Below are 25,896 nucleotides of genomic sequence, written 5' to 3' on the forward strand. Positions count from 1 at the left end.
AACAGAGTTCAATGAGAAACTGCAGAACTGGAATTAATTTGCAAACTTTACACCATCAAGTTAGGCCTGAATAAAGACTGGAGTGGACAAGTCACTACAAAAAATAATTTTCCCTCTGTTGATACTCACACCTCTTGTCAACTGTTGGAAATGGGCCACATCCACCCTAATTCAATTGGACTCGTTATCATTGACCCCCCCCCCCCCCCCCCCCCCCCCCCCCCCGCACACACACACACTCTGTAAGGTAATTCCCATCTTTTCATGTGCTGTGTATTTATACCTGCCTACTGTATTTTCCACTCCATGCATCTGATGAAGTGGGTTATAGCCCACAAAATTTTATGCCCAAAGACATTTGCTAGTCTTTAAGGTGCCACAAGGACTCCTTGTTGTTTTTAAAAATATTAAGGGCGCAGTAAGGAAATTAGTATCTCAGAGCTTGTGGTAACATCATTTGAAGAAGAACAAGAGGTTGATGTGAAAAAGGGCTAAGGACATCATGTTATTTCAAAAGGGAAAAGTGGTGTTGTGTGTGTTGAAAGGCTGGCTTAGAAATTTCCAATTGTTATTTTCTGATCCATCCCACCCTTCAGCAGCTAGACTTCAGGAATGGAAGAGGTTACTGATCCTTCTCTCCAGCTGGTTAATTCTGAAGACTAGTCTATGGAGCTGGGTGAATAGTTTTTGGATGAATATTTTATTTACTGAAATATTTTGGTGGACCAAAATGATTTTTTTAAATTTTGTTTCAACAAGAAAACTGAAAAAAATTAAACTCGGGTCAACCTGGATGATTATTAATTATTATTATTATATAGGTTAGGCTAGCTAGCAAGCAAGGAAATAAATGATTTGCACAGCTCTACTTGTATGAAAGGTCCACAATCGGAACATGCCTATGCTCTGTTCTGAGGCCGTTTGAGTTTCACGTAGTATCCAAAACCCATCTGAGCATGATGAAGTACCAGTTGAGGGAACAACAAGTGAAGATATGTGTTGAAAAGCTTCATTTCCTGGCTGGAAATCAAATTCAGGTCTCGGTGGTGAAAGCACTGAAATTTAACCACTAGATTAGACTACCAGGGAGGGTGGTTTTTTATCACCTGTACTAGGCTTTCGCCGACTGCTCTGACTAATTTTGGAACCTGGTCCGTTCTCAATTTCCCTGAGGGGACAAGAACACAGGGTGTAGGATCCACTGTGCTCAGGGTCACAAACTGAGCCTAACCAAAGGCATTGACACAAACTCAAATGATGCTTCAGCTTCCTCCACCAGGATCACAAGAGCAACACAAACAAACCCCAAGAAGTACAATCCTTGTCTGTTTCATTTAGGCCCATCGCAACCCTCTCTGCTTCTTCTTCCTCCTACCTAGAGGCTCTTCCAGGAAAACACATGGAGCCAATCCTAACTCTATCCTAGAAGCCCAGGGAGGGGTTTTGATAGCACCTCACACGAGCTGATAGGAGTTAGATTCCGTGTAACGGGGCCCTTAGCTTTGCTTGCTCCCTAGGCAGGAAATGTCTCCTCCTGTCTCTGAGCTTTAGTGGAACAGAAAGAGAGGACAAATTAACATTTCCATCATCCTCCGAGAGTGAGAGAGAATTTTCTCCTCTTCTATTCTAGCCTAGCTAAGAGAGGGAAACATAACCCTTCAGGGGCTCACTATCCCCTTCAGCGATCTGTAGCTTCTCTACTTCTTCCTACATTGGTGCCAGCTCTGCATTGGGCATATAAGTACTTCCGTGTCAGATCCTTCCCAGCCCTCTATATTATCACAGAGATTGTTTCAGGCTGCGGATGGAGTCAGCTGTCTGCCTATCGACTGGGTCACACTGTATCCATTCCTTATACATTTCTGTAACTCCTCGTTACTGCATTTGTGATGATTTATAAAAACCGGCCAGAGAGTAAATCGAGATGGCATTAAAACTTAAAAAAAAAAAAAAAAAAAAAAAGAAAGACCTGTCCTCAATGTATAATATTGGAAATTGTTTTGTTTTCTGTTTCTTTTATATTAATTTACTGTGCTAAAAAAATCAAGGGAACAGGAAGGAAATTTGTAGCTCAGAGCTTGTGTTAACATGGTTTGCAGATGAGCAAGCTGTTGAGTGTTAAAAAATATTATGGGAAAAACGTTATTTAGAAAGGGAAAAGTGATGTTGTATAGCCAGCAGCTGTGAAGTTATCCTTATAGCGATCCATTTGAATGGCCTGGAGCCAATCCCCCACAGAAACAACGGCTGAGAATTCCGGAGAACTCGGATCCAACAGGCCAGTGTTTGGTCTAGGAACAGAAAATACATGGGCAGATAACAGGTCTTAGCTGGTTTATAGAACAAAGTTTAAGATCCACAATGATTACGCTGTGACTAGGCTAGCGATTTCCAATTATTATGTTCTGATTCCTCACATCACAACCCTGCCTAGCCAGGAAAGGAGGGGAAATGTGATCATCAGGAAATAGGTTTTTCTGACATGGAAAGGGTACACGAGGCTGTTTGTGGTTAGCTCAAAATAAACAAAAGCGAGGGGGAACACTGCTGGCTGGGAGGTAACTAGGCAGGACAAAGGGCTGGGATTCTTCTATGCTCAGATTTGATATGTAGCTGGCAATCTCCCAAATGATGGTCTATTCCATCCCTCAACATGCAGGCTAACGTTCTCCTTTTGAACTTCAAGATTCATGAAGGAAAAAAAACAACGAGAAAGAAAGCATAGAAGCTATGGATGTATTTGAGAAAGGAGTTGGATGGAAAGAAGACAACAGGAGCCACAAGAGAGAAAGCAGCACTGTTTCTGCCTGGTTTTGAACCAGGGACCTTTTGCGCGTTAGGCAAATGTGATAACCACTACACTACAGAAACCAGTTACTGTCACTTTTGGGGCCCTTTTTGAAGGCTCTCTCAGTAGCCACTACATCAGCTAGTTTCCCTTTGAAGAACAGGGAAGCAAACGGCACCAAGAACTTCTGTTTTAACTCAAACAATCATCACAAATGCTGCAAGGGCACCTCTAATTTGCGCATCTCACAATGACACAAAACACAGACAAATCTCACAACCAACAAAGCTCACATCCACTCTACTCTCTCATGGACGTTTCCCTGACAGCTTCCAGTGACAACCATACAAAACACTGAACTGCAGGAAAATAAAGATGAGTGAGGGAAACCTGCAGATCCTTGGGTCACTACAGTTTCTGATGGAAGTATCTGTGGGAAAGGGTTTGGCTTATTGAGGAGGACAAGGAGGTGAAAGATGGACATGCAGATGCTGTGCAAACACCATGATCCCGTAACCAATGCGCCGGGAAATCAGCACTTTGGCTGCTTCCTGCCTGTAAAGAGTTGACTAACGGGGCAGCCAAAGCTGAGAAACCTGATACAATGAAAAGGGGGGAAAGCAGATCTAGTTCTATAAAAGGGCGTAGAGCCTGGGCTTTAAGGTACAGAGTTTTCCAGCAGCATGAAGAAGGATGGGGAGTTGGGGTGGAGGGAATATTGTATTTTTTGTTTGACTTGCAAGTGAAGAATGGAAAGTAAATTTTTGTTAGAAAAAGTCCTTCACCAATTGGGAATTGAGAGTAAGAGCACGAAATTCGAACCACTGGGGACTGCATGCACACAGATTTTTGTCAGCCATACTAGGCTTTCTCCAGCTACTGTGTCTCCATGTGACGAAGCTGATTGAAATGAGCCAATGGAGTGTGATTTAAACAGACATCTCTATACAGAGACCAGAACGCTGACTTGAGATATAGAGTCTTGTGCCTTAGACCACTCAACCGTGCTGACGGCACAGAAAAACCTCTTCGATCAACCCTAGCGAGACCTGGGTTTCATTTATGGCCAGTAAAGAGCTGAGTATTACTGTCTAGATGTAGGAGTTAAAGAATTTAAACTAGGAGGAAGGGCCAGTTTTCCCATCACTTCACACCTTTGACATCCAAACATCATGACTTTCTGAATGAACCGTGCTCATTCAACCAGAAGATGTTGGGGTGGATGTAGGAGTCACTGGGGAAAATTCTCTGGACTCTGTTACGAATGAGGTCAGACCGGGTGTACATAGTGATCTAGTCTGGCTGTAAAATCTATGAATCAACACCAAATATGATGTGAAATTAATCCTCAGAAACGGCTGTTCCCCATCCATTCTGATCCCAGCAAAGGGTTATCCAAGGAAGGGGGCTGTTTGGGACAAAGAGAAGAAAGAGGTCTTCCTCTCCCCGGAGGAATTAGGCTCCAGTTTCATCATGTGCTGAGCTGGCTTCTCTTTTCCCACCTACCCAGAGGGTCGCACAATGTCTTTCAAAGTATTCAAGCTCTAGCTTCCTGTAGAGAAGGGGGTCTGAATCCCATTTCTCTCCATAGCACAGACATTTTCTTGAATGTGTTCAAGGAGGCAGCATTTCAGCTCTGAACTGAGTCAGGCTCCAAGCGTGATGAAAAGTGTGGGAGGAAGAAAAATCATAGAAAACTCTAACCTGCGAAGGAAGGAGACAGCTCCTTCTAAAGGAACTCTTTGTGTTCGTTCCTGCTATGTAGAGAAGTGGCTGGATACAGCAGATTCCAACCCTTGGTCTCTTCAGGGATAAGGAAAGATCCAGGATGTCCCTTACCTGAAGAAGGGAGATGATTTCTGTGAGGGATGGAGGCCTCATCTAATGGGTTTAATCTGTCACCAGAAGCTGGGAATGGGCAACAGGGGATGGATCACTTGATGAGTCCCTGTTCTGTTCATTCCCTCAGAAGTACCTAGCATTGGCCACTGTCAGGAGACAGGATACTGGTTAGCTGGACCATTGGTCTGACATAGCGTGGCTGTTCTTATGTTCGTTTTCTAGTGATTGCTCATTAAGTGAATGCAGCTCCCTTTCCCTCCTCAGGAAATACCTTTACTGTGCAAAATACCAGAGCTTTGCACAGAAAGGAGGGAAAGGTTTCAGAGTAACAGCCGTGTTAGTCTGTATTCGCAAAAAGAAAAGGAGTACTTGTGGCACCTTAGAGACTAACCAATTTATCTGAGCATAAGCTTTCGTGAGCTACAGCTCACTTCGTCGGATGCATACTGTGGAAAGTGTAGAAGATCTTTTTATACACACAAAGCATGAAAGAATATCGCCCCCAACCCCACTCTCCTGCTGGTAATAGCTTATCTAAAGTGACCACTCTCCTTACAATGTGTATGATAATCAAGTTGGGCCATTTCCAGCACAAATCCAGGGTTTAACAAGAACGTCGGGGAGTGAGGGGGTAGGAAAAAACAAGGGGAAATAGGTCACCTTGCATAATGACTTAACCACTCCCAGTCTCTATTCAAGCCTAAGTTCATTGTATCCAATTTGCAAATGAATTCCAATTCAACAGTCTCTCGCTGGAGTCTGGATTTGAAGTTTTTTCGTTGTAATATCGCAACGTTCATGTGTGTAATCGCGTGACCAGAGAGATTGAAGTGTTCACCGACTGGTTTATGAATGTTATAATTCTTGATATATGATTTGTGTCCATTTATTCTTTTACATAGAGACTCCTTACAATGTGTATGATAATCAAGTTGGGCCATTTCCAGCACAAATCCAGGTTTTCTCTCCCCACAAACCCACTCTCCTGCTGGTAATAGCTTATCTACCTTACGATGTGCATTCAATTCAAAGAGACTGCTGAATTGGAATTCATTTGCAAATTGTATACAATTAACATAGGCTTGAATAGAGACTGGGAGTGGCTAAGTCATTATGCAAGGTAACCTATTTCCCCTTGTTTATTCCTACCCCCCACCCCCCAGGGCGTTCTTGTTAAACCCTGGATTTGTGCTGGAAATGGCCCAACTTGATTCTCATACACATTGTAAAGAGATAAGTTATTACCAGCAGGAGAGTGGGTTTGTGTGTGGGGGAGGTTTTCATGCTTTGTGTGTATAAAAAGATCTTCTACACTTTCCACAGTATGCATCCGATGAAGTGAGCTGTAGCTCAGGAAAGCTTATGCTCAAATAAATTGTTTAGTCTCTAAGGTGCCAAAGGAGGGAAAGGAAATGGACACATAATGGCGCTGTAACCTAAGAAATGAAACACAACAGGCTTGTGTGTACATTGATTCTGAACAGGAAACGAATCTGATTCCCATATCATGAAAAGCCAAAAAGCCATTTCTTTCTATGTCCGGGAACACTAAGAGAAAAGAGTTCCAATAATTCCTGCCCGTTTACTTATGAATTCTTTTATGTTATAAATAAATTTGCAACAAGATTTGTCTGAACGTGAGCTGCCTGTTATTAAAAGCTGGTTCCCCAATTCAGTTCCAACTCCTCTGCTAGAAACACCCCCAGGTCCCTGCTCACCCCAGTAGGGGCAAAAAGAGAAACCCCCACTGGGTGCTGCCCTTAACTCCAGGCTGCTGTCCCAGGGTGCGGGTGGGGACTGATTGTTTGCTGCTGGGGAGGGAGGCAGTATAGGCCTCTGGTGCTGAGCTCCTAGCACTTGCCCAGCCCAGACTGTCCTCTGCGTCAGCGGCTGCTCCCCGCATGCTCTCGAGTCAGACATGCAGGGCCCCCAGGGGGACAGAGGCTGGGACAGGGCAGCAGCCTGGGTTGGGCTGGGAAGATGCTGGGAGTTCTCGTTCCCCCAGAACTGGCCTGGCTCCCTTCTCAACAGCAAACAAATCAGTTCCACATCCCCTCCCAGGAAAAATCAGCCTGGAGCCAAGGGCAGCGCTGGACAATTCCCTTTACTTCCCACCGAGGCGTGAGGGAACCCAGGGCATTTCTAGAAGAACTTTTGGAAATGATGTGGGGAAAAGAGCCTTTAATAACAGGCAGCTCTAATTTAAGCTAACTGGGTTTGTTTGTGTTTTACAATTCACTATCGAACTAAATAATCCTTCAATCCTAGTGTCACCCCCAGGGCCATCCTTACCCATACACAAAGGACGCAGCTGCAAATTTCCTGGTGCCCTGTGCAGCTGTGTGCTGCTCCAGCCCCTGCTCCACGTCTTCTCCATGGCCCCCGCCCCTGCTCCGCCCAAGCCCCACCCCACTCCACCCCTTCCCCAAATCCCCACCCCTTATCTGTCCCACCCTGCCTCTTCCCAACCCCTGCTCCGTCCCAGGCCATCCCCCACTCCCCTGATATCAAGGAATTATGACGTGATTGGAATAACAGAGACTTGGTGGGATAACTCACATGACTGGAGTACTGTCATGGATGGTTATAAATTGTTCAGGAAGGACAGGCAGGGCAGAAAAGGTGGGGGAGTAGCACTGTATGTAAGGGAGCAGTATGACTGCTCAGAGCTCCGGTACGAAACTGCAGAAAAACCTGAGAGTCTCTGGATTAAGTTTAGAATTGTGAGCAACAAGAGTGATGTAGTGGTGGGAGTCTGCTATAGACCACCGGACCAGGGGGATGAGGTGGATGAGGCTTTCTTCCGGCAACTCACGGAAGCTACTAGATCGCACGCCCTGGTTCTCATGGGTGATTTTAATTTTCCTGATATTTGCTGGGAGAGCAATACAGCGGTGCATAGACAATCCAGGAAGTTTTTGGAAAGCGTAGGGGACAATTTCCTGGTGCAAGTGCTAGGGGAGCCAACTAGCGGGGGAGCTTATCTTGAACGGCTGCTCACAAACAGGGAAGAATTAGTGGGGGAAGCAAAAGTGGACGGGAATCTGGGAGGCAGTGACCATGAGTTGGTTGAGTTCAGGATCCTGACGCAGGGAAGAAAGGTAAGCAGCAGGATACGGACCCTGGACTTCAGGAAAGCAGACTTCGACTTCCTCAGGGAGCGGATGGGTAGGATCCCCTGGGGGACTAACATGAAGGGGAAAGGAGTCCAGGAGAGCTGGCTGTATTTCAAGGAATCCCTGTTGAGGTTACAGGGACAAACCATCCCGATGAGTCGAAAGAATAGTAAATATGGCAGGCGACCAGCTTGGCTTAATGGTGAAATCCTCGCGGATCTTAAACATACAAAAGAAGCTTACAAGAAGTGGAAGTTTGGACATATGACCAGGGAAGAGTATAAAAATATTGCTCGGGCATGTAGGAATGAAATCAGGAGGGCCAAATCGCACCTGGAGCTGCAGCTAGCAAGAGATGTCAAGAGTAACAAGAAGGGTTTCTTCAGGTATGTTGGCAACAAGAAGAAAGCCAGGGAAAGTGTGGGCCCCTTACTGAATGAGGGAGACAACCTAGTGACAGAGGATGTGGAAAAAGCTAATGTGCTCAATGCTTTTTTTGCCTCTGTCTTCACTAACAAGGACAGCTCCCAGACTGCTGCGCTGGGCATCACAAAATGGGCAGTAGCTGGCCAGCCCTCTGTGGAGAAAGAGGTGGTTAGGGATTATTTAGAAAAGCTAGACGTGCACAAGTCCATGGGGCCGGACGAGTTGCATCCGAGAGTGCTAAAGGAATTGGCGGATGTGATTGCAGAGCCATTGGCCATTATCTTTGAAAACTTGTGGCGAACGGGGGAAGTCCCAGATGACCGGAAAAAGGCTAATGTAGTGCCAATCTTTAAAAAAGGGAAGGAGGAGGATCCTGGGAACTACAGGCCAGTCAGCCTCACCTCAGTCCCCGGAAAAATCATGGAGCAGGTCCTCAAGGAATCAATCCTGAAGCACTTACACGAGAGGAAAGTGATCAGGAACAGTCAGCATGGATTCACCAAGCGTAGGTCATGCCTGACTAATCTAATAGCCTTCTATGATGAGATTACTGATTCTGTGGACGAAGGGAAAGCAGTGGATGTATTGTTTCTTGACTTTAGCAAAGCTTTTGACACGGTCTCCCACAGTATTCTTGTCAGCAAGTTAAAGAAGTATGGGCTGGATGAATGCACTATAAGGTGGGTAGAAAGTTGGCTAGATTGTCGGGCTCAACGGGTAGTGATCAGTGGCTCCATGTCTAGTTGGCAGCCGGTATAAAGTGGAGTGCCCCAAGGGTCGGTCTTGGGGCCGGTTATGTTCAATATCTTCATAAATGATCTGGAGGATGGTGTGGATTGCACTCTCAGCAAATTTGCGGATGAGACTCAACTAGGAGGAGTGGTAGATACGGTGGCAGGTAGGCATAGGATACAGAGGGACCTAGACAAATTGGAGGATTGGGCCCAAAAGAAATCTGATGAGGTTCAACAAGGATAAGTGCAGGGTCCTGCACTTAGGACGGAAGAACCCAATGCACAGCTACAGACTAGGGACCGAATGGCTAGGCAGCAGTTCTGCAGAAAAGGACCTAGGGGTTACAGTGGACGAGAAGCTGGATATGAGTCAACAGTGTGCCCTTGTTGCCAAGAAGGCCAATGGCATTTTGGGATGTATAAGTAGGGGCATAGCGAGCAGATCGAGGGACGTGATCGTTCCCCTCTATTCGACATTGGTGAGGCCTCATCTGGAGTACTGTGTCCAGTTCTGGGCCCCGCACTACAAGAGGGACGTGGATAAATTGGAGAGAGTCCAGCGAAGGGCAACAAAGATGATTAGGGGTCTGGAACACATGACTTATGAGGAGAGGCTGAGGGAACTGGGATTGTTTAGTCTGCAGAAGAGAAGAATGAGGGGGGATTTGATAGCTGCTTTCAACTACCTGAGAGGTGGTTCCAGAGAGGATGGTTCTAGACTATTCTCAGTGGTAGAAGAGGACAGGACAAGGAGTAATGGTCTCAAGTTGCAGTGGGGGAGGTTTAGGTTGGATATTAGGAAAAACTTTTTCACTAGGAGGGTGGTGAAACACTGGAATGCGTTACCTAGGGAGGTGGTAGAATCTCCTTCCTTGGAAGTTTTTAAGGTCAGGCTTGACAAAGCCTTGGCTGGGATGATTTAATTGGGGATTGGTCCTGCTTTGAGCAGGGGGTTGGACTAGATGACCTCCTGAGGTCCCTTCCAACCCTGATATTCTATGATTCTATGACTGTCGGGGTTACCAATCCCCCTTCAAGTCTGGCCGGCAGAGCCTCCTGGCTGAGGCGTCTCCCTGTGCTGAGCCCACTGCACAGGGTCCCACCTCACTCTCCCAAGCTGCTCACCACACCCGGCTCTGGACTGCTCCAGCTCCAGCTCCAGCTTCACTCTGTCTTAGCTCCAGCTCCACTCTGCCTCAGCACAGCTGCTGCTCTGCCTCCAGCTAGCTGAGCTGCTTCTCTGGCCCCTCTGGCTCCGGTTGCTGCAGCTCTGCTCCCAGTACAGGTGTCACGGAGTCCCCGGGCGATGCTGTGGAACTGCTCCCCATGAAGCCACTCAGGACTCTGGGGCAGTTGCCTTCCTGTGAGCAGCCTGTCTTCAGGACACAAAGCTCACACAGCTTCCACCTTGCAGGGGGGAAGGGCCAGGCCATAAGTTCCCAGGAAATAGGGTGTCGGCCATTGTCTGTGTCCAGACCCCTGCACACACCTGCCCTCTAGGGCTCTGTAATGATCATACACCCTTACCCCACCACCTCAGACTTAAGAATTGCATAGGGGAAACTGAGGCACCCCCACAATATTCAGAGGAAACATTAAGAACAGTCCCACTTCATCACAACAGGGTCTCCTCTCTCTGGGCTGTGCCTCTGGCTTTGGGGCTGCAGCTCTGCTCCCAGGATAGGGTCTGCTCTCTCTGGGCTGCTTTTCTGGTCCCTCTGGATCTGGCCCAGCTCTGTTCCCCAGCTAAGCTCGGACCCCTGCTTTCTCCTTAGCTCGGGCCCACTCTGTCTGACCCAGGCAATTCCAGCTCACATGGAGGATGGGACTTCCCTGGCCTCCTGACTCCCTGATTAGCCTGCCCGCCCTGTCACTCAGGCTGACCTGGAGCATTGGCCTCTCCCCATTGTTCCTGGGGACTGTCAGTCTCAGGGTCCTGATTCCCCATCGACCCTTCCCCTTTGAGTACTGGGAGCTAGCAACTAAAACACACCCACTGAATGTTAGTAAGGGGGCAACAGTCCCCTTACAGTAGGGTTGAATCATAGAATCATAGAATATCAGGGTTGGAAGGGACCTCAGGAGGTCATCTAGTCCAACCCTCTGCTCAAAGCAGGACCAATCCCCAACTACATCATCCCAGCCAGGGCTTTGTCAAGCCTGACCTTAGAAATATCTAAGGAAGGAGATTCCACCACCTCCCTAGGTAACGCATTCCAGTGTTTCACCACCCTCCTAGTGAAAAAGTTTTTCCTAATATCCAACCTAAACCTCCCCCACTGCGACTTGAGACCATTACTCCTTGTTCTATCATCTGCTACCACTAAGAACAGTCTAGATCCATCCTCTCTCAAACCCCCTTTCAGGTAGTTGAAAGCAGCTATCAAATCCCCCCTCATTCTTCTCTTCCGCAGACTAAAGAACCCCAGTTCCCTCAGCCTCTCCTCATAAGTCATGTGTTCCAGTCCCCTAATCATTGGGGTTGGATTGGGCTCAAGGGGAAAAGATTTTATGTGACAGTGTGTGGGGATGGGGAGGGTGTGATTCTCTAGGATATAAATGATGGAACACACAGGGGTAGTGACAGTGAAGCCCCATGTCTGAGTGTTATGACCCTGTGTGGTGCTGCCATTCACCTTCCCCTCCTATGGTCTCATCTTTGAATCCAGCATTTTTCAACCGATCATCATCACAGAGGTGTCCCACATGCCTCAAATACAGTGTCCCTCTCAGAGATGGCGAGGACTGGAACGGATTTCAACTGATGGACAGGTTTGCTAGGTTTTTATACATTTGCCTAGTAAAATGCTGAGTTTCTACATTTATTACAAGCATCATTCCTGATCATACTGGAGAGGGGTAAGGAAATTGATTTTCATTCAAAAAAGTTTATAAATAGAAGCACTGGGATTTGAAGGAGGAACCCATTGCCAGGCAGGCAAATGTTCAATCACTGAGCTATACACTCAACAAAGAGCGCCTCGGATAGCCCGGACAAGGGATGGGTTTGAACCTGGAGATTTAGTACACTTTATATATATACAAACACCAGGGCTTACAAAATCACCACACCTGCCCTCTGTTACCAGAGGACAGCAACAACTTTCCTTGGAGCACACACTGCTCCCCAGCTCCACGCCCTTCAATCTCTCCAGCATTGCCCCAATCCCTTAGCGGTACAGGGCACAGGTAACTAGAACCCCTTCATCCCGATAGAATTAATGGCCAAATAATTCCATTTAGACCAGAAACGCAGAGCTCCTTTGCCAGAGCAGATGTACATAGTGGTCTAGTCTGGCTGTAAAATATCAACACCAAATATGGTGTTAGATGAATCCTCAGAAACGGCTGTTCCCCATCCAGATCCCAGCAAAGGGTAATCCAAGGAGAGGGGCTGTTTAGGAAGGAAAGAAGAAAGATGTCCTTCTCTCCCTGGAGGAACTGAGCTCTGCGCTTTGGACAGAAAGGCGGGGAAGGAAATGGCCACACGATGGCAGCAGAAATGAAATGAAACACAAGAAATGAAACACAAAAGGCTTCTTCTGTGCACATGGATTCTGAACCGTGAGGGAACCTGACTCCCACATCGTGAAAAGTCACAAAGCCGTTTCGTTCTGTGGCAGGGAACACTAGCAGAGAAGAGTTCCAATAATTGTTGCCCGTTTCCTTTCGATTTTTTTTACATTATAGAGAAAATTGTAACAAAATTAGTCTGAACCTGAGCTGCCTGTTATTAAAAGCTGGTTCCCCAATTCAGTTCCAACTGCTCTGCTAGAACGCCCCCCCCCCCCCAGTGCCTGCTCACCCCAGGAAGAGAAACAAGAGAAACCCCTACTCGGCACTGCCCTTAGCTTCAGGCTGCCATCCTGGGGTGAGGACGGGGACTGATTGTTTGCTGCTGAGCAGGGAACCTCTGGTGCTATGGTCCTAGCACTTGCCCAGCCCAGGCTGTCCTCTGTGTCAGCTGCTGCTCCCAGCATGCTCTCGAGTCAGACATGCAGGGCCCCCAGGGGGACAGAGGCTGGGACAGGGCAGCAGCCTGGGTTGGGCTGGGAAGATACTGAGAGTTCTCATTCCCTGAGAACTGGCCTGGCTCCCTTCTCAACAACAAACAAATCAGTTCCACGTCCCCTCCCCGGATAAATCAGCCTGGAGCCAAGGGCAGCACGGGACGATTCCCTTTACTTCCCACCGAGGCATGAGACAACCCAGGGCAATACTGGAAGAGCTGATGGAACTGACGTGGGGAAATCAACCTTTAATAACAGGCAGCTCAAGTTTAAGCCAAGTGTTTTTACCAATTTTTACAACATTAAATAACCCTTCAATCTTAATGTCACCATCCATAAAACTACTTGAGCTTTGTAGTCTACCAAGTGCAGAACTAAACATCTCTTCAAATCCAAGGGCGTGGAGATCAGTAAGTGTTCAGAGTCATCCCACTTGAAAGAACCACGTTGTGGTTCAGACCGGCCCCATCATCTGGCCATTGACTTTCTCTCCTCTCCCTTAAAAGTTTTAGTATTTTGCATCAAAACTTTCTTCCCTCAGGAGAGACCTGGGAACCAGGGCTGCCAGCCAGACAAACACCTTTAAGAGGAGGCATCCGTCTCCCTGTCAAAAAATGATCTCCCTCCTTCAGTTCAGTGACAGCCTGAATTGTTCCTTGTCCCGGAAGAGCCGGAGGATTGAAAGCAGCAACATCAAACCCTGTGTACCTCGCAAGAATGAACACAAACACTCCCTTGTACCTGAAGAGATGTTTTGTTTTTACCTTTCGTAAACGACAAGGCTAAAGGGAAAGGTGGTGGCACAAGATATAGAGTGAAACACGACACAATCATCACAGTTATGCCCATAGTGATTGCAAAATTTTTCATATATTTATTATCATCAGTGTATTATTTTCTCTGGAATCTAGACCATGACTATACCTTGACCAAGAAATTTGGATCTGATAAAATAATTGACTACCCCTGGTTAAGGCAATGGACTTGATACCCACCCGGGTGTCCCTACACACGTGCAAGTACTAACAGATGAAAGCAGAGTCAGGATGAGCTCCTCCGTGACATCTGGTGGTGAGGTGTGGCAAGTTGTGGAAAAGAACTTCAGGGGCCGATCTCATTTGCACAGGCACACCCACCCCGCCTAGAATGAGGCCATAACTGCCCAAATGGTCACTTTGGCTGTTGTGGGATCCACAGTGTCTCTGTTATTGGGGCGGGAAGAATTATTACCCTGATTATGGGAACTGTGTTTGGAACTGTACTTGGCCTTTTGTTATGATGGAGGGACTCACCATCAACTAAGTAGCACTCGCTAGGCAAGGGACATGGGTTCCAAAACTCTGTGAATTGAGAGAGGCTTGAGACAGGTATTAGTACCTGGTGGTGTGGGTGCCTTTGTGAGGGCCTGAAACACCAATTCCCTCTCCCTCTCCCTCTCCCTCTCCCTCTCCCTCTCCCTCTCCCTCTCCCTCCACAGTGGAATGTCAGAGCTAATTTTGCGTCTATCAAGAGTCACTTTCGCCTTATGGTGCACCAGCACTAAGGCTCCCACTATTATGAGCTGAAATCACTGAGCACTGTGTCAAGTAGGGGGGAGCCGGAAGATCTAGAGTGCAGTGGTGCTGTTTGTGTTGGATGGGCTGGCAGAGCATTGGTGAGACGGCGAGGTGAGCTGAGCGGAGCCGTTCGTGAGACAGCGGAGTGTTCGTGAGACGGCGAGCTGTGCAGAGCAGAGCCGGTCGTGGTGGAGCGGAGCTGAGCAGAGCCCTGTGGGGCAGTCAGCTTCAGGACACGTAAGGTGCCCCTTACCTCTTTCCCCCCCCCCCCCACAGGCACATTTTAGCCAGACTGGGGAGTAACACTCTGCAGATGAACTTTTGAACTCTGGGGCTGGACTTTTTGGACTTTGGGTGATTTGTGGATTGCTGGACTCAAGAGACGTTTGGGTTCTGGGACTCAAGAACCCGAGGGAAAGGATGTGGCCCAATTTGCTGGGGTGGGTCTTTGCTCATGGTTTAGTTAATGAACACTAGTTGTGGTGTTTCCCCAATTTAATGCTGATGTCATTTACCTCATGTTATTAAAGATTCTCTGCTACATCGAGACACTGTGCTTGCGAGAGGGGAAGTATTGCCTCTTTGAGGTGCCCAGGGGGTGTGTAAGATTTTCCCAGGTCACTGGGTGGGGGCTCGAGCCAGTTTTGCATTTGCTTTGATGAGAGGGAACCCCTGTGTACTGAACCCAGCCCTTGCTGCTATCAACTTGGCTTGGCAGAAGGGTTACACAACAAGGGCTGCCTTTTAGCCATAGTTTTTAATCAGGGCAAGAAATTCATACAAACCCGTGAAATCATTTCTCAGCCCGAGTCCTTCACCCACATTCCTTAAGGCATTGTGCCACCACGTGAATGTTTCATTTCCCTCCTCAATTTCACACAGAGACACAATTTCCTTTGCACGGATCCATGAGCAGTAAAACCTCCCTGTGTCTCTTGTCTGAGCCAGGGCATTCAATTCCATTGAAACCTTCTCTCCTGCAATGGCAATAGTCAGACAGAGGGGATGTAGCTACCTGCATCCCTGACAGTGCCCCAGAAAAATCCTGACCCCTGCTATTGGAATGATGTGCTGGAGATTTGAATAGGAAAGGGACTGTCTGACTTGTCAAAGTGGGGAATGAACAACAATCTATTGCAATGTCATTAACCACAAACACACTCTGATCATGCTCCAGCCAGAAGAGAAATGGGCAGAAATTCTCGCTGTTCCGCCATGGACACTCTTGTGCTGGGGAAGCTGGTCTAAGCAAGCAATTTGAAGTGACAATTCTGTGAGAACAGAATCGTCGTGTAGCTAAGCAGCTGTCCATCAAGTAGTTGTGGCCGAGTGGTTAAGGTGATGGATTTGAAATCCCTTGTGGGGGTCCCCCCCACGCAGGTTCAAATCCTGTCAACTACAGAAATGTTAGTGTGTTGTCATCGTTGTTGTTTTTATGTGTGAGCATCCACAGTGCAAACTGGAGCCAGCTCTGGCTTCGCTCTATCTGCATGTGAGACTGCTATAGCACTTAGGTGTATTTTTATCACTTAGCTAGTTACAGGGGTATAAAAAGGAAGAATCAAAATCACAGTCCACCTGTGTAGGGGCCTGCTCTCGCTAGGATAGTCAGAGGCCTTGTTCTTAGGCTAAGGCCTTTGGCTAAGCAGCAGGGGCAGCCATAAGCTGGGAAGCGTATGGTCACATTGTCACATCCCAAACCAGACACAGTGAAATAAGGTGGTATTGAGCAGTTAGGAAGAAGATCCTGTCCAGAGAGTGCCCATCACCAATAGATAAAGAAAACTTAGTTTGCCGGCATCCTGTCTGGCAAGAAATCACTTATCGATGGTTGTGGTTGTGAAACCCTCATTTCTGTATGTTTTATCTTTATGCCCCCCAGTTTTCTATTGTTAATCTCTCTGGTTCGCTAATTGTTTCTCTCTGCTGTATAATTAATTTTGCTAGATGTAAGTTAATTAAGGTAGTGGGATATAATTGGTTAGAGAATTATGTTACAATATGTTAGCATTGGTTAATTAAATTTCAGTAAAACGATTGGTTAAGGTATAGCTGAGAATATTATTATATAAACTGGGGTCAAACAGGAAGTGGAGGGGAAATTGGAATCATGCTTGCTAAGGGGGTAACGGGAAAGAGGGACACAGGCAAGGCTCTGCGGCATCAGAGCTGGGAAGGGGGATACAGGGTAAATGCTCTGTGGCATGAGAGCTTGGAAGGGAACACTGGGGAACAGACTCTATTGGCGTATAGAGATAAGCCCAACTGGTGTGAAGGGCTCTGAAATATGCTTGCTTGGAAACTAACTCCAATAAACATCGCATTGTCTGTGCTTTGGACTTCTGGCCTTTGGCTGCTTGCCTGACAAGAACCAGGGAAGCGGGAGGGTTGAGGGAAAGCTCTTTAACATGGACCATAGTGTGTCCATAGTGTGTCTCTGCATGTTGTTGGCCAAGTGATCACAGCACCTGGAGGGGTTTTGCTACTTGTCACTAGCACAGTATTGTAAAAGGCAGCCCAGATTCAACAGCCGTGCCTGCAAGATGGGTTACAGCAACCTGTACCTTGTTTCCATGTTCATCCGATGCCTCCTTTCAACACTTGTCAGCAAAAAGACCTGTTCCTTTTGCAAGCATGTGTATGGCTAGTCAAAGGCGGGTTTCTCCGTTAACAAAAAAGATTGACCAAAAAGTGACAAGAGGAGGCACGTTCAGCAAGGCAGTACTGGATGCTGGATCCTGAATTTGCTCTTTATCCAGCAGGTTTATTGGCAAGCTCTGCCACGGTGCCACTCTCTGGGACTTCTCCCGTAACTGCTCCATTTTTCATCAACAATAAAATGAAAGGTGAAAGGAAAGTAATTCTCCATTTCCTGCAAGCCCTGCAGAGAACCCTGTAGAAGGGTCTCTGTGCATAGAAATTTCTAGTGAATTGCATGGGACACAAGCTCTGGTGTCATACCAATTGCGGTCAAAGAAAACTCCTTCCCAACACCAATAGCCTTTTCATCAACTCCAGGCTGGTGATTTGATTCTCTCCAGCGCTCCTCTGCAAAGAAGACTTTTCCTTAGCAAGCAATTGCTTGGATTGCCAAGGGAGGTCTCTTCTGTTTCCTAAGAAGACAGAGAAAAATGTGAGCAGAGGAAACAAAAGGTGTACAGCAAGGCACCACAGGGAGTTGAACCCAGGATTTACTGTTTATGAGACAGGTGCTTTAGCCTACTAAGCCATGGTGCCTTCCTCAACTAGCTATTTGCAACTGTTCCCCTTGATGGTCCAAGACAACACCTTCAAGTGCCAAAGTACAGACGTTCCCCATTTCCCACAAAACTTGCAGACCTTGAGCGGGCTGGCTCTCTGTGCAGGGAAAGCCACAGCTGAGTTGACAGAGGGCTTCTAACATGCGCTTCTCCCACAAGCTGCTGTGATCCTAGAGTGGTTAGTGCTCTGGGTTTCAGTCACAGCAACTTCAACTCAACTCTGAGTCATGGTAACTTTCCCTCAGCTCCAGACTTAGCATTTGCCACTTTCCAAGGCTTCGCCACAAGGAAGCTCTCTCTGTCTTGAACTAGCACTTACAAGGATTGTGCTGTGAGGTCTTTTCTTTTTATGAGAAGAGATACAAAAAGAGGAGCCTAGCAGACAAGCCAGGTTCAGCAAGGAAGAATTGGCAGGCCAAGCCATGATCTCCTGGTTCGTAGGAAGGCTCTTCAGCCAGCTCTTCCCAAAGATCACTATCTAGAGGCCAATTGCCACAGAGACCGATTATGGTTACAGACCCATCCTGAAATTAGAGCAGGGTATTTTCAAACTTTATCTCATCGTAAAGTAACATAATTCAAACATGGCATCACAGAGGAGAAAGCACTCCTTCATTTCATATTTATTGCTACTGATCTCACTGACAAACTTCCTTTTCTCGGTGCTGCTTTGAGCACTTCAGGGAGTTTTTCCTCTTCTCCCTTCCAGCTGTGGTTATGGGACTGCAGCAGCTCCCCAGGTGGCCAACTTTGTTCTTTCGCTTACATCCTTCACTTCTTTGGATGAAGCTGTGTGTGCCACCAGCTTACTTCATATCTGAGACCTCAGGTACCAGCAGCTAGGTACAAAGGCTAAATTCCCATTGCCATCAGTGGGAGGTTATCCTGGGCTGCCAGGGCTGCAGGACGTGGCCCATGATCAGTCAAGCTGCTACAGCAGCTGCGCTCTTATGTGGTGAGTCTGGCAGCCTATTACCAAACTGCTCTGCCCTCGCCTGCAGCGCGGCCGCACTGGCTAAGAATCTGGCAGAAGAGAGACCCAGGAGGAGAGAAGGAAAATGTCCTCAGCAGTCACAGCCGGCAGGAGCAGCAAAGGCTGAGTATCAGACACACTTTTTCACCAGGACAATAAATGTGTACAGCCTCCTGATATATCCTCAGTTTACTCCCCCTCCCAAGGAAACCCTATTCTGCTCTATTACGCTGTCATGGGATAAAAGGGGAGGTCCTCTCGTGAATCAATAACTAGTTAAAAAGTAGGAATAAATGGTCAGTTTTCAAAATGGAGAGAGGTAAATAGTGGTGTCCCCCAGGGGGTCGGTACTGGGATCAGTACTCTTCAACATATTCCTAAATGATCTGGAAAAAGGGGTAAACAGTGAGGTGGCAAAACTTGCAGATGATCCAAAACTATTCACGAGAGTTAAGTCCAAAGCAGACAAAAAAAACTCACAAAACTGGGTGAAAGGGCAACAAAATGGCAGAGGAAACTCAATGTTGATAAATGCAAAGTCATGCACATTGGAAACCATAATCCCAACTATATATATAAAATGATGAGGTCTAAAATAGCTGTTGCCACTCAAGAGAGGAATCTTGGAGTCATGGTGGAGAGTTCTCTGAAAACATCCACTCAATGTGCAGCGGCCGTCAAAAAAGCAAAGAGAATCTTGGGAATCATTAAGAAAGGGATAGATAGTAAGACAGAAAAGATCATATTGCCTCTATATAAATCCATGGTACGCCTACATCTTGAAGACTGCATGCAGATGTGGTTGCCCCACCTCAAAGACATATTGGATTGGGAAAAGTTCAGAAAAGGGCAACAAAAATGATTAGGGGTATGGAGCATCTGCCATATGAGGAGAGATTAATAAGACTGGGACTTTTCAGCTTGGAAAAAAGACGACTAAGAGGGGATATAATAGAGATCTATAAAATCATGACTGGTGTGAGTAAGTAAATAAGGCAGTGTTATTTACTCCCTCTCCTAAGACAAGAACTAGGGGCCACTAAATGAAATTAATAGGCAGCATGTTTAAAACAAACAAAAAGAAGTATTTTTTCACACAACCCACAGTCTACATGTGGAACTCCTTGCCAAAGGATATTGTGAAGGCCAAGACTATAACAGCGTTCAAAAAATGAACTAGATATATTCTTGGAGGATAGGCCTATCAATGGGTATTAGCCAAGATGGATAGGGATGGTGTTCCTACCCTCTGTTTGCCAGGAGCTGTGAATGGGCGACAAGGGATAGATCACTTGATGATTACGTGTTCTGTTCATTCTTTTTGAAGCACTTGACATTGGCCACTATGGGAAGACAGGATACTGGGCTATAGAGACCTTTGGTCTGACCCAGTATGGCCGTTCTTACGTCCTTCTGGCCCTATGCTCCTTTCATATATATTCCTGGGATTCTGCCTTACAAGGTGTCCCTGAGATCTCACTCAAAATGTCCCAGACAGGCAAACACTCTGGGATCCTGAAGCCTCTGCCACCCATGTTGTACCTTGTCACTCATCACTACCCCTTGATGCTGCTCCTTTCTATAGACTGTGAAAAGGGGGAGGCAGTGCAGGAGCCTTCTGGGGATGCAGATCCAACACTTTGGGAGAGACAGATTGTTTGCGGCATCAGATTGCTGTAAGCCGGGGGAGGCCAACCTGTGGCTCCAGAGCCACGTGCGGCTCTTCAGACGTTAATATGCGGCTCCTTCTATAGGTGCTGACTCCGGGGCTGGAGCTACAGATGCCAACTTTCCAATGTGCCGGGGGTGCTCACTGCTCAACCTCTGGCTCTGCCACAGGCCCTGCCCCCACTCCAGCCCTTCCAGCCCACTCCCCTGAGCCTGCCATGCCCTCGCTCCTCTCCCCTCCGCCCAGAGCCTCCTGCATGCCACGAAACAGCTGAGCGGGCGGTGCGGGGAGGGAGGAGGAGACACTGATCGGCGGGGCAGTCGGTGGGCGGGAGACGGTGAGAGCTGGGGGGGTGGAGTTGATGCAGGGCTGCTGACATATTACTGTGGCTCTTTGGCAATGTACGCTGGTAAATTCTGGCTCCTTCTCAGGCTCAGGTTGGCCACCCCTGCTCTAAACCATGCAGCCTCCCCCTAAAACAGGGGTCTGTTCCAGCCCTGAGTCTAGGCTACCGGGATCCCTCCCACAGAGCAGGGTGCCCACAGATTACAGCCTGAAAATAGGTATGTGAAACTAACTCCTGTGCTCCCTGACAGGCTTCCCCTAGATCAAAAGGCACCCCAGGCAAGAAGCGTCTGCGGTGCCCCCCCTCACATGTTAAACTTCTGAATATTTTATTTTTATTGCATTTGCAACTCATTTCATGATTTTGATGCAGAATTTGTATGCGTGATTTTCTCTGTCATATAAGATGATACATTTGCAGGCTAGGATCTGTACATCTGTTTGTATTCATGCCAGAAATAATCAAATACAAAAGTTTATTTCCTTTAAGCATATAGAATTTTAACAGTAACTGAAATGTACTAACATCTAGAAATTGAATGGCCAGCAACACAGGGTGGACCAGTCTTAACTAGTGTTACAGTGAGAAACAACGTTCGACTGTTAACCCGAGTCCTTTAGTTCAAAGGTCACTTTCTTGACTTTGTCCTCATGAACTGAAGTGCAGCATTAGAGAGATGCAAAGACTGGCCAATGGCATTTTCAAGTGATAAAATAGCAAGTGATGTCGGTCTCTCATTGGCCATCATAGACTGAACATATGTTTTAATGAGCCTGAGCTTCAAGGCGAGGGTGGCTCTGTCCACCTCCTTCCCCTGTGCTGCTGGGCACCAAGTCCCTGGAGGCCAGTCGGTGAAGCCGGGAATACAGGGTGGGGTGCCAAATGGCAGCAGGCCTCTTGCCACCAGGGTTCAGCTGCCCAACTTCCTCCCCATGCCGCTAGGCCCCAGTCGCCTGCAGCCACCAGGTAAGCCAGAAACTAAGGCAGGAATGGGGGGAGGAAGCAAGTCAAGCTGAGCAAGGCAGGCAAAAATTCATCTTGCCTTCGTGGGCCACTCACAGTGAGGTCCTTTTTGTGTGCCATGGCTGACAAAAACATCCCAGACAGAGAAACAGCAGGCCAAACAGAAACCTAGTAACTCTCAAAGTAGCTCAGCCAGGAGTGCATTAGACTGAAGATTTAAGGTCCCTGCTTCAATCCCAGGCTTTGGCATGTTGTTGTGTCCCTTTGTGTGCAGGGGTGGGCTGTTTTCTGGAAGCGCAGCCGTGCCTGTACCCGACATGAGTCCCTCATTTCGGGCTCTGCAGCAGGAAAAAGCAGTGTGGGCTTGTGCACCAAGGTGGCCCACCTGAGCTTTCTTTCTTCTCTTGCCCTTTCTCAGCAAGGGGAAGAAAAAGAAGCTCTCCTTCAAGCTGGAGTCACAAGGGAGACATAAGGATGACTTCCTGAGCGCCGGCTCCAGGCCTTTGCTCTACCAACTGACCTACCAAAGGGCTGCCACCACTTTCTGCAGGTTTGCCCATCAGTGTGTGCCAGGGTGAGCGCCAGCCAAGTGGATGGAATTTGAAGGGAGGGGCAGAGCTCTGTGACAGAGTTTCTGTAGTGTAGTGGTTATCATGTTTGCCTAACACGCAAAAGGCCCGTGGTTCGAAACCAGGCAGAAACATGATGGCTTACTTTTTCTAGCTGTCCAGCAAGGCGCTCCTACTTCTACCACTGGCCTGTCCCTGGGATAACCCCGACCCCCACAGGACAGAGGGTGGAGAAATGAGCTGAGAAATCTAGAGGGTCTAGGCCAGTCACCTTTTGGAGCCTTGTGGCTTGGCCTCCTCTGCCCTTGGACGTTGGCCTATGGTTGGCCTCTTCCGGCTGCCCTCCTTTGCATGACTTGCCAAAGGAGGGAGTGAGGCAGGAATAGGGCAAAAGAGGAAAGTGATGCTGAGGAAGGCAGGGTAGAAGCTAAGTGCCTCAGTGGGGTTAGCAGAGCGTCACCGTTTGTTCTGCCAAAGCCTGGGGGGGTGCAGTTGGCTGCTGGGAGGTAGAATCCTGTGCCTGCCCCTTGGCTTCCCAGGGATGGCTACTTGCAGTCCAGGAGAAGAAGGACGGTTCTGGGTGAAAGGAAGACAAGCAAAGCTGAGTCCGAGTTTGTGTGCACCGCTGCTCTTTTCTGGCCAAGATGGGGGTGCGGTGATGGGCTTGAGAGGCTCCCTGCCACACATGGAGCAGCGAGAACCACTCCTCCTTTGTGGCTGACCCGGGGGCATGATTGAAGGCTTTGGAGGCGGGGGTTGGGCTGGCTGTGAGCAACTGGGATCCCTTCTGAGGGCCGAACCCATGGTAGTGCGGTTGACTGCTGGGAGGTAGAATCCTGTGCCTGCCTCTTGGCATCCCAGGGATGGCTACTTGTAGCCCAGGAAAAGAAGCGGGGTTCTGGGTGGAAGGAAAAGAAGCAATGGTTAGGCCGAGTGGGATCCTTTCTCATCAAGATAGTGTGCTGTGGTGGGCCTGGGAATTGCCTGTGAGCAGTGGGTGGACATGTTCCAGTGAGAACCGCTGCTCCTTTCTGGCCTTCACTGCTGTGCCAGTATACAGGGTGAATAAGCCTGGAGCTTCTTGAGCAGATGGTCTCATTTCTTCTGGTAATCCTCAGTGGGATCAGAGGATAATGGCTTGTAGAATGTGGAGTTAGAGAGCTGCCTAGCAGCCTCTTGTTCATATTCCAACTTAGTCATGATGACGACAGCACATCCTTTGTTAGCCTTTTTTATTATGATGTCAGAGTTGTTCCAGAGGCTATTGATTTCTATTGTGTGTGTACAGGAAGGTTTGAATGTGGAACAGGTACGTTTGGTAAAGCTTAGCTATTTTATGTTTGTAACAGGCTCTTGCCCACCTCCAGCAGAGTTTTCAATCGCCTACTATGGCAACTTACCAAATGTCATGCAAACTAGTCCATTGCTCCCCATAGTCAATCTCTGACCAGAATGTTAGAATGAGGCAGAGAACTGGGAAAGTATCACAATAGGAACACATTAAAAAGTGGGATTAATCAAAGATGGGATGCAGACAGAGCCTGTTCTATAGCTGGTGAAGTGACAGGGACACACTCCCACTCGTGCTGGTTCTGAAATAACAAGAGAAGCAGGTCAAAGAGAATGAGCTCATGTGGGAGCTCTAGGCAGCTGCCCTGTCAGTGCATCACACACCTGGGAGGTGTTACACAAAACACAGCACTTCCCCTCTGGAAGAGAAACCCTTCCCCCCACTGCCACCACTTCATTATACTATCCAGAGGGCTGTTTGTCCTGCAGGACTTTGATCTCTCTGGGTGGTCCATGGTGATTCATAAAAGAGCCATTAGGGGAGCAGGAGTCATCCCAATAGAAATCTCTTCACTTCTTTCTCAGTGCACCTTCTTAGCCCTGGCTTTGGGTGCTTTGAAGTTGGCTCTGCAGTCTTGATTTTAGGTGGGATCTTGACCACCTTCTGGGGCTTGGCAGATTACACCTTTTGAGGGCTTTTCTCTGCCTTTTTGGTCCCCCCTGCAGTCACCACATTCTGATGATTATTCCTAGACATGGGCATGGTGGCCTTCCTGGGGATCCTGGCAGCTTTAGCCAGCTTCTTGGTGGCTATATTCCTGCTCAGAGCCACTGTCTTCTTCTCATGCCATGTCCTTGTCCTAGCTGCTGGTTGAATGTGAAGGAGCCAAGGTGCTGGTGACTTTAGCCTGCACCCAGTTGCCTTTGCTCATCAGACTCCTGAACCCCAACTGGATGTGGTTCTTGTTCTTCTGCACAGCATAGCTGCTAGGGGGCTTATTCCTTCACCCACTTCCTTCCCTGGTCCTTCTCGCATGAACAGAGAGCAACAATACCTGAAGTCCAAAGGTGCAAACAATTCGATGTTTATTGGGGTGAACTTCCAGCAAGCATGATTCCAGTTTCCTTCCTTAGTGTCCCCCTTCCCAGCTCTGACACCACAGAGCCTTACACCTGTGTCCCTGTTCCCATTTCCCCCTTTAGCTAAATATGATTCCAATTTCCCCACCCGGGAGTTCTGCTTAGCTATACCTTAACCAATCATTTTCCTGAAATTTAACTAACCAGTCCTAACATATTGTAACATGATTATGTAACCCATTATATCCCACCACCTTAATTAGTTTACACCCAGCAAAATTAATTATACAGCAGTCAGAAACAATCACAGAACTAGACAGAGATGATACAGACAAACAATAGGGAAATGGGGACTACAGTGATAGAACAAAGACAGAAATGAGGATTTCACATCCCAGCTATTGATAAGTGAGGTCTTGCCAGACAGGATGCTATCAAACTAAGTTTCCTTTTACATCTTCTAGGCACTTTCCTTTCTCTGGAGGCGATAGGCATTATCAGGACAGGATTGTATTCCTATCAGCCCAATAGCACCTTATTTCAATGTGACTAGGTTGGAATGTGAGGAGGTGACCGTTCACTTCCCAGCTTATGGCTGCCTCTGCTGCTTAGCCAAAGGCCTTAGCCCTAAGCACAGGGCCTCAGACTGTCACAGTGAGAGAAGGCCCTTACACCGGCAGACAGTGATTTTGATTCTTTTATACCTCTAGAACTAGCCAAGTGATAAGAATACACCTAAATTCTTAGACTACAGGCCTTTGCAGACAGGCCTGAATATCTATATCCTAACAATAGCCCCTGGAAAACAGGGATCTGCAAATGTGTATTCATATTATAGCTTTGTTTAATTTATGAAAACATAAACTAGACACAGAAGACTGGAATGATTTCAGTTGATAGCCAGGTTTGCTACATTTTTATGCATTTGCACAGTGAAACGTTGAGGGTTTACATTCATTTCAAGAATCCTCATACAGTGGAATTCATGAACATAATGGAGAATGGAAATGAAAATGTTTTCCTTTTTTAAAAAAAAAAAAAGAGCTTATAAGAGGGAACTTGAATTTGAACCACAGAGCACTTGATTTGCAGTCAAACACTCTACCACTGAGCTATACCCCCATAACAACAGTGGGCTGGAGTCATGATCTCCAGGACTTTGAAGGACAGACCCTGCTTCAGCAAGCTCCTTTTCTACTCCCAGACCGCAGGTGGTTTTAATAATGGGGTTTGATTAAACTTCATAAATGTGGTAAACACCACAACTTGCACAC

General features: G+C 47.5%; 2 protein-coding genes and 4 non-coding genes across 9 annotated transcripts in view; 3 read left to right on the forward strand and 3 right to left on the reverse strand.

Annotated features, from left to right (window-relative positions):
• The window catches only part of LOC102943236 (zinc finger protein 883), a 2,438,435-nt gene that overhangs the window by 336,094 nt on the left and 2,076,445 nt on the right, over positions 1–25,896 (forward strand). The window lies entirely within an intron of this gene.
• The window catches only part of LOC114020163 (zinc finger protein 501), a 1,907,800-nt gene that overhangs the window by 302,095 nt on the left and 1,579,809 nt on the right, over positions 1–25,896 (reverse strand). The gene's annotated exons all lie outside the window — the stretch shown is intronic.
• TRNAV-AAC lies at positions 2,799–2,871 on the reverse strand. The gene has a single exon. It is a non-coding gene; the product is annotated as a tRNA-Val (tRNA).
• Positions 15,788–15,873, forward strand: TRNAS-UGA. Its single transcript has one exon. It is a non-coding gene; the product is annotated as a tRNA-Ser (tRNA).
• Positions 22,314–22,386, forward strand: TRNAV-AAC. Its single transcript has one exon. It is a non-coding gene; the product is annotated as a tRNA-Val (tRNA).
• Positions 25,673–25,744, reverse strand: TRNAC-GCA. Its single transcript has one exon. It is a non-coding gene; the product is annotated as a tRNA-Cys (tRNA).

The sequence above is a fragment of the Chelonia mydas genome, chromosome 28 (assembly GCF_015237465.2).
Source record: "Chelonia mydas isolate rCheMyd1 chromosome 28, rCheMyd1.pri.v2, whole genome shotgun sequence".
In the NCBI taxonomy this organism is placed as follows: Eukaryota; Metazoa; Chordata; order Testudines; family Cheloniidae; genus Chelonia; species Chelonia mydas.